Raw genomic sequence first — 7369 nt, forward strand, 5'->3', positions numbered from 1 at the left:
CACAACTGCTGCTCCTCCTCCTCCTGCCACGGTTTACATGACCGTGCAGTAGTCTAGTGGTTAGCTGCGCGGCAATCCAAGCAGGAGGCCCGAGTTCGATTACGGAGGGGAGGGGGTTGTAAGATAATTTTGATGTTTATTTATTTATTCATTCATTCATTTATTTATTTATAAATGCACAGTAATCAATAAAGCTAGCGTAGACCACTAAATGTGTACTGAAGGATTCACAAGCCGAGTCCTGACAGACCAGACTTCACGGAGGTTCAGGCGCATCTGCGGCCGAATCTAGATAGTACACTCGGGAGATTTAGCCGCTAATGCGACTGAACCTCCGCGAGGACCAAGAGTTACAGTATGAGTTGAAGCGTCCAGTGCGAGGTTTGCCGGGGGTGACTGGTTTAAGAAAGCCCTATTTCACACGCTGCAATACTGTATTGTCTCTTGCAAGGAGTAATGAAGTCAAGCGCCTCCTCCCCTCCCCCCAGGGGTGGAGGGGGTCGGCTAATACAGGTCATTACACTTCAACATCTCCTGCAGAGCAAAGAATCCACGAAGGGGCGGGCCGTGCCGTCCTCGGGGTTCTCGCCAGGGGGGCGTCTCAGAGGCTGCAGGGGTACTGGTTTTGCCATCACAACTGCTGCTCCTCCTCCTCCTGCCACGGTTTACATGACCGTGCAGTAGTCTAGTGGTTAGCTGCGCGGCAATCCAAGCAGGAGGCCCGAGTTCGATTACGGAGGGGAGGGGGTTGTAAGATAATTTTGATGTTTATTTATTTATTCATTCATTCATTTATTTATTTATAAATGCACAGTAATCAATAAAGCTAGCGTAGACCACTAAATGTGTACTGAAGGATTCACAAGCCGAGTCCTGACAGACCAGACTTCACGGAGGTTCAGGCGCATCTGCGGCCGAATCTAGATAGTACACTCGGGAGATTTAGCCGCTAATGCGACTGAACCTCCGCGAGGACCAAGAGTTACAGTATGAGTTGAAGCGTCCAGTGCGAGGTTTGCCGGGGGTGACTGGTTTAAGAAAGCCCTATTTCACACGCTGCAATACTGTATTGTCTCTTGCAAGGAGTAATGAAGTCAAGCGCCTCCTCCCCTCCCCCCAGGGGTGGAGGGGGTCGGCTAATACAGGTCATTACACTTCAACATCTCCTGCAGAGCAAAGAATCCACGAAGGGGCGGGCCGTGCCGTCCTCGGGGTTCTCGCCAGGGGGGCGTCTCAGAGGCTGCAGGGGTACTGGTTTTGCCATCACAACTGCTGCTCCTCCTCCTCCTGCCACGGTTTACATGACCGTGCAGTAGTCTAGTGGTTAGCTGCGCGGCAATCCAAGCAGGAGGCCCGAGTTCGATTACGGAGGGGAGGGGGTTGTAAGATAATTTTGATGTTTATTTATTTATTCATTCATTCATTTATTTATTTATAAATGCACAGTAATCAATAAAGCTAGCGTAGACCACTAAATGTGTACTGAAGGATTCACAAGCCGAGTCCTGACAGACCAGACTTCACGGAGGTTCAGGCGCATCTGCGGCCGAATCTAGATAGTACACTCGGGAGATTTAGCCGCTAATGCGACTGAACCTCCGCGAGGACCAAGAGTTACAGTATGAGTTGAAGCGTCCAGTGCGAGGTTTGCCGGGGGTGACTGGTTTAAGAAAGCCCTATTTCACACGCTGCAATACTGTATTGTCTCTTGCAAGGAGTAATGAAGTCAAGCGCCTCCTCCCCTCCCCCCAGGGGTGGAGGGGGTCGGCTAATACAGGTCATTACACTTCAACATCTCCTGCAGAGCAAAGAATCCACGAAGGGGCGGGCCGTGCCAGACGTGCTTCCAGAGCTGGCGGGCCATCCTCAGGGTTTTTTCTATTGGAATACAGTGTGTACAGTATTTTGTAGAATGATATTTAATAAAACTATACAGTACAGTATGTCCTAGCGATTTAGTATCTCCAAACTCTTTTAAATAAAGTTTTGGGCGCATGATGAAAGTCATGTGTCTAGGACCCCCGCGCCGAAATTTTGCGTCACCTGTGCTTTATTGTACTGTATGCTGTGCACCACTGCATTGTACAGTACAATGGCGGAGCGCAGAGAGGGCCCGTACAGCACCCGGGAGCTGAGGCACCTTGTGCGCTGGAGAGACAGGACTCTCTCCAGCAACAAGGAGAAAATGAAGGCCTACAGAAAGACCCGCAGGGCTATCCTTAGGGACACTGGCCGTCAGCGGTCTATCCGCTCCTTAGAGCGGCGCTGGAGTGACCTGGTCAGGAGGGATCCTGAGAGACTTCAGGCCATCAGGCGCTGTAAGCACAGTACTGTACCGAGGGGGGTACAGGGAGGGGGGGTTGGCGGCTCTAGAGAGCACCGTCGATATGGTCTGTGTGGGCCCTGGGCAGCAGACCATATCAACGGCGCACTTTCACAGTACGGGATGCGGTCATAATGTCGAATGACATAATGTCGAATGTAAAAATGTCGACACCACAATGTCAAATGTGTAAAAATGCCCTAAGCATCGCGAGCGAAGCGAGCGATGCGAGGGTCCGATTCACTATGTCAATAGTGTCCATGTCGACACTGTTGACATTTCGGGCCAAAAAAAACCCAAAAGAGCAATTCGACATAACCCCAGTCAACATTATGGCAGTCGACATTTTTGAAATGTCGACATTAACCCATGTCGACATTTTTACACATTTGACATTGTGGTGTCGACATTTTGACATTCGACATTATGTCATTCGACATTTCAATCCACACCCTACAGTACATGTACTGTACAGTACACCATAAACAATTGGGGCTGTGTGTGAATAGGGATCAACAATGCGGTGTACTGTAGGAAGGAAGAGGAGGATGAGGTGGAGCAGCAGGAGGACCAGGAGCCAGGCAGTGAGTACAGTGGTCCGGTGGAGGGGGTGCTTTGTGGGATGCGGAGGTGGGGGTTGGCTGTTGAAGTGGTTGGAAGTGCAGGTGGTTCTGGAGGAACTGAAGATGCCGTTCAGCGAAGGCATTCACTTTGGGGTGCACTGCATTGAGTGTCACGCAGCCTTTGGGCCTTTGCTGGTTGTACAGTACATATGTACACATCCCAGCATGCCACTTTTTGTATACAGTACAGTATGATGGATTGTTAAAACTGTGGCATGGCATGCTGGGTGGGATGTGTACAGTACTTCCACAACAATTGGAGGGCCATGACTTTGACACAACCGTTCTATGGAGTTCTAAAAGTAGAAGGGAATTTACTTTACAGTACAGTACGTTTACAATGTTTTTATTTTTTTTTATTTTTAATGCAGCATCACTAGGCCACACCCGGGTAGAAGAGGCGGTTCTCCTCGACACCTCCTCCAGCTGGGTGGGGGCAGAGGTGGCCCTCTCCTCCTGGGTGGCGGCAGGGAGGCTTTCTGGAGCTGCAAATGTCAAAAAAAAAAGGACAAAATAAAGAGGGTGTATCGTGCAAGCAGGGGTATTTTTGAACAGGCTCCAGCAGGAACTGATGCCCTTACTCTGCTTCACTCTCTGACAAAATCCTCCCCACAGTAGATGGACAAACCCATGTGCACAGCAGGCGAGGCAGTGCAAAATGACACACCCAAATCTACTGTACAGTAGATACTGTAATTCTCTCTGCGCAAGTCCAGTAACACCTGCCTCACCTGCAGTGCACATGGGTTTGTCCATCCAAGAAGGATTTTGTCAGAGAGTGAAGAAGAACAAGGGCCTCAGTACATGCTGGAGCCTGTTCAAAAATACTTTTCCGGTACAGATGGTGAGAGCCCTGGTGTTATACTGTACAATACTTACCAACCGCGCTCAGAGACTCCTCCTCCAGCTGGGTGGGGGCAGAGGTGGCCCTCTCCTCCTGGGTGGCGGCAGGGAGGCTTTCTGGAGCTGCAAATGTCAAAAAAAAAAGGACAAAATAAAGAGGGTGTATCGTGCAAGCAGGGGTATTTTTGAACAGGCTCCAGCAGGAACTGATGCCCTTACTCTGCTTCACTCTCTGACAAAATCCTCCCCACAGTAGATGGACAAACCCATGTGCACAGCAGGCGAGGCAGTGCAAAATGACACACCCAAATCTACTGTACAGTACATACTGTAATTCTCTCTGCGCAAGTCCAGTAACACCTGCCTCACCTGCAGTGCACATGGGTTTGTCCATCCAAGAAGGATTTTGTCAGAGAGTGAAGAAGAACAAGGGCCTCAGTACATGCTGGAGCCTGTTCAAAAATACTTTTCCGGTACAGATGGTGAGAGCCCTGGTGTTATACTGTACAATACTTACCAACCGCGCTCAGAGAATCCTCCTCGAGCTGGGTGGGGGCAGAGGTGGCCCTCTCCTCCTGGGTGGCGGCAGGGAGGCTTTCTGGAGCTGCAAATGTCAAAAAAAAAAAGGACAAAATAAAGAGGGTGTATCGTGCAAGCAGGGGTATTTTTGAACAGGCTCCAGCAGGAACTGATGCCCTTACTCTGCTTCACTCTCTGACAAAATCCTCCCCACAGTAGATGGACAAACCCATGTGCACAGCAGGCGAGGCAGTGCAAAATGACACACCCAAATCTACTGTACAGTAGATACTGTAATTCTCTCTGCGCAAGTCCAGTAACACCTGCCTCACCTGCAGTGCACATGGGTTTGTCCATCCAAGAAGGATTTTGTCAGAGAGTGAAGAAGAACAAGGGCCTCAGTACATGCTGGAGCCTGTTCAAAAATACTTTTCCGGTACAGATGGTGAGAGCCCTGGTGTTATACTGTACAATACTTACCAACCGCGCTCAGAGACTCCTCCTCCAGCTGGGTGGGGGCAGAGGTGGCCCTCTCCTCCTGGGTGGCGGCAGGGAGGCTTTCTGGAGCTGCAAATGTCAAAAAAAAAAAGGACAAAATAAAGAGGGTGTATCGTGCAAGCAGGGGTATTTTTGAACAGGCTCCAGCAGGAACTGATGCCCTTACTCTGCTTCACTCTCTGACAAAATCCTCCCCACAGTAGATGGACAAACCCATGTGCACAGCAGGCGAGGCAGTGCAAAATGACACACCCAAATCTACTGTACAGTAGATACTGTAATTCTCTCTGCGCAAGTCCAGTAACACCTGCCTCACCTGCAGTGCACATGGGTTTGTCCATCCAAGAAGGATTTTGTCAGAGAGTGAAGAAGAACAAGGGCCTCAGTACATGCTGGAGCCTGTTCAAAAATACTTTTCCGGTACAGATGGTGAGAGCCCTGGTGTTATACTGTACAATACTTACCAACCGCGCTCAGAGACTCCTCCTCCAGCTGGGTGGGGGCAGAGGTGGCCCTCTCCTCCTGGGTGGCGGCAGGGAGGCTTTCTGGAGCTGCGACATCCACTGGGACTGCGGAAAAGCACACAAAAAAACGACTGTGCTGTACAGTACTGTATATTCTCTAACACGAACATACTGTACTATAAAGTACAATGTGTTAAGGTACTGTATCAACACTACAGTACATACTGTACTGTGCAGTACATAACAGTACAGTACAGTACAGTACCTGCCAAAATGACCCATTCCAGGAGGGATGAAATGCTGTGGTCCTGTACAGTATCCCACATGTTTGAAAGTCAATATGCAATGTTCCGCTCTGTACTGTATACAGTATACTGTACTGTACTTACAGTGGCGGTGCTGTCTCTCCCGCAGCGTCATCCTGCTGATACCTGGAAAAATAAGAAATACAGTGCGTAAGGCATACTGTAATTACTGCAGATACAGTATTTGTAGGCCCCATATCAAAAGTTTGTAAGGGCCCACAATTTACTGTACAGTACTGTACAGTATGTCATGAAAACCAATGCTGTAGGAAATCACCCATGGCAACAAGCATGTACTGTACAGCATACAGTAGTTGCCTTCCCTCTTCAGCAGGAGACTCCCTGAAATACTGCACAGTACTGTAGCAGCAATCTCCATCTCTCTCTCATTAGTCCTACACATTATGCCATACTGTACACCAAAATACTGTACAGTACCTACTGTATTACAGTACAGTATGTACAGTATTTTACCACATTCCATAATGTCCATTACCCATTACTACACACACTATAATGCTCATTGCATATTAGGGGGTTAACATGCTCGTTGCCATGGGATGAACCTGGTCTTCCAGGTGTTGCACACTCTGGAAGGGATTAACATGCTCATTGCAAAGAATTTACTGTACAGTACATGATCTGCCATGGATTCCGGGGGTTAACATGTTGACATCACCCCAACCATGGGCTGGAAACCAGGTCTGGTGGCTGCAGGAATGGGAATGTAAGAAGTGGGGTCCAGGCCCTGGAGTTGGAGAGCGGAACAATGCTCAGAAGGACCTGTCTAATACTGCTCCCCCCAAATCTGTATCAATACCACTGCTGAACAGCTGACTCTGGCGCTCTCAGACCCGGTCCAAAAAACCTCTCTGTCCAGGTCAGCGCCCCCCCCCCCACACACAATACAGTATCTCCATGTACAGTACAGTAGTGTACTGTATGGAAGTACTGTAGACACACCCTTCAGGTGGAGAATGACACACCCCCTAATTCTAAATTCTAATTCTAATAGCAAGTTCTGTAAAATCTACCTGAACAGTTGTACAGCAATCAGCACATTAAAAAAAAATACAGGTACAGTATACTGTAAAATCCCCCATGGCAACAAGTAAAAAAATACTGTATACAATAGCACTCAACATTGTACAGGTACAGTATGTACAGTACTTACTTTGCCTGAGGGAGTCCAGCAGTTGAGGGTCCCGACGGACCAGGTCGGACCATCTCCTCTGGAGGCTCCTAACTGGCCTGTCTCTATGGAACCTCACCCTGATGGCTTGACGGGCCCCCTGGTAGGCCTCCACAATCTCCCGATTAGAGACCAGGAGCCTGTCCCGCCAAGCCACCAGGGTGAGGAGCTCCCCTCTGCCAAAGGGCCTTGCCCTCCTGACTCTGCCAGTGTCCGACATACTGAACAGGTCCAGGTACAGTACTAGCGATACTGATAATGGCGCCTACAGTATACTGCATTAGCGTGTGCGCCGTGCGTCCTATGCGCCGTGCGTGCTATGCGCCGTGCGTCCTATGCGCCGTGCGTCCTGTGCGGAACAACGTCCCATTCTGTGCGCCCGCCGCTGAGTAGTGGGTACAGTAGTTTATCAGTAGTTTATCAGTAGTTTTTATATACTGTAATAAATTACTTATACAATATACTGTAAAATGTAATACTATACTGTAAATATAAATAATTATATTTTAATCACACAGTATATTGTCAATAATTATATCTTAGTTAAAACTGTAAAATTTGATACTATAATATTAAAGGTTTAACGCCGTAATCGAACACGG

This window comes from Crinia signifera, chromosome 9 (assembly GCF_055691185.1).
Source record: "Crinia signifera chromosome 9, ASM5569118v1, whole genome shotgun sequence".
Taxonomy (NCBI): domain Eukaryota; kingdom Metazoa; phylum Chordata; class Amphibia; order Anura; family Myobatrachidae; genus Crinia; species Crinia signifera.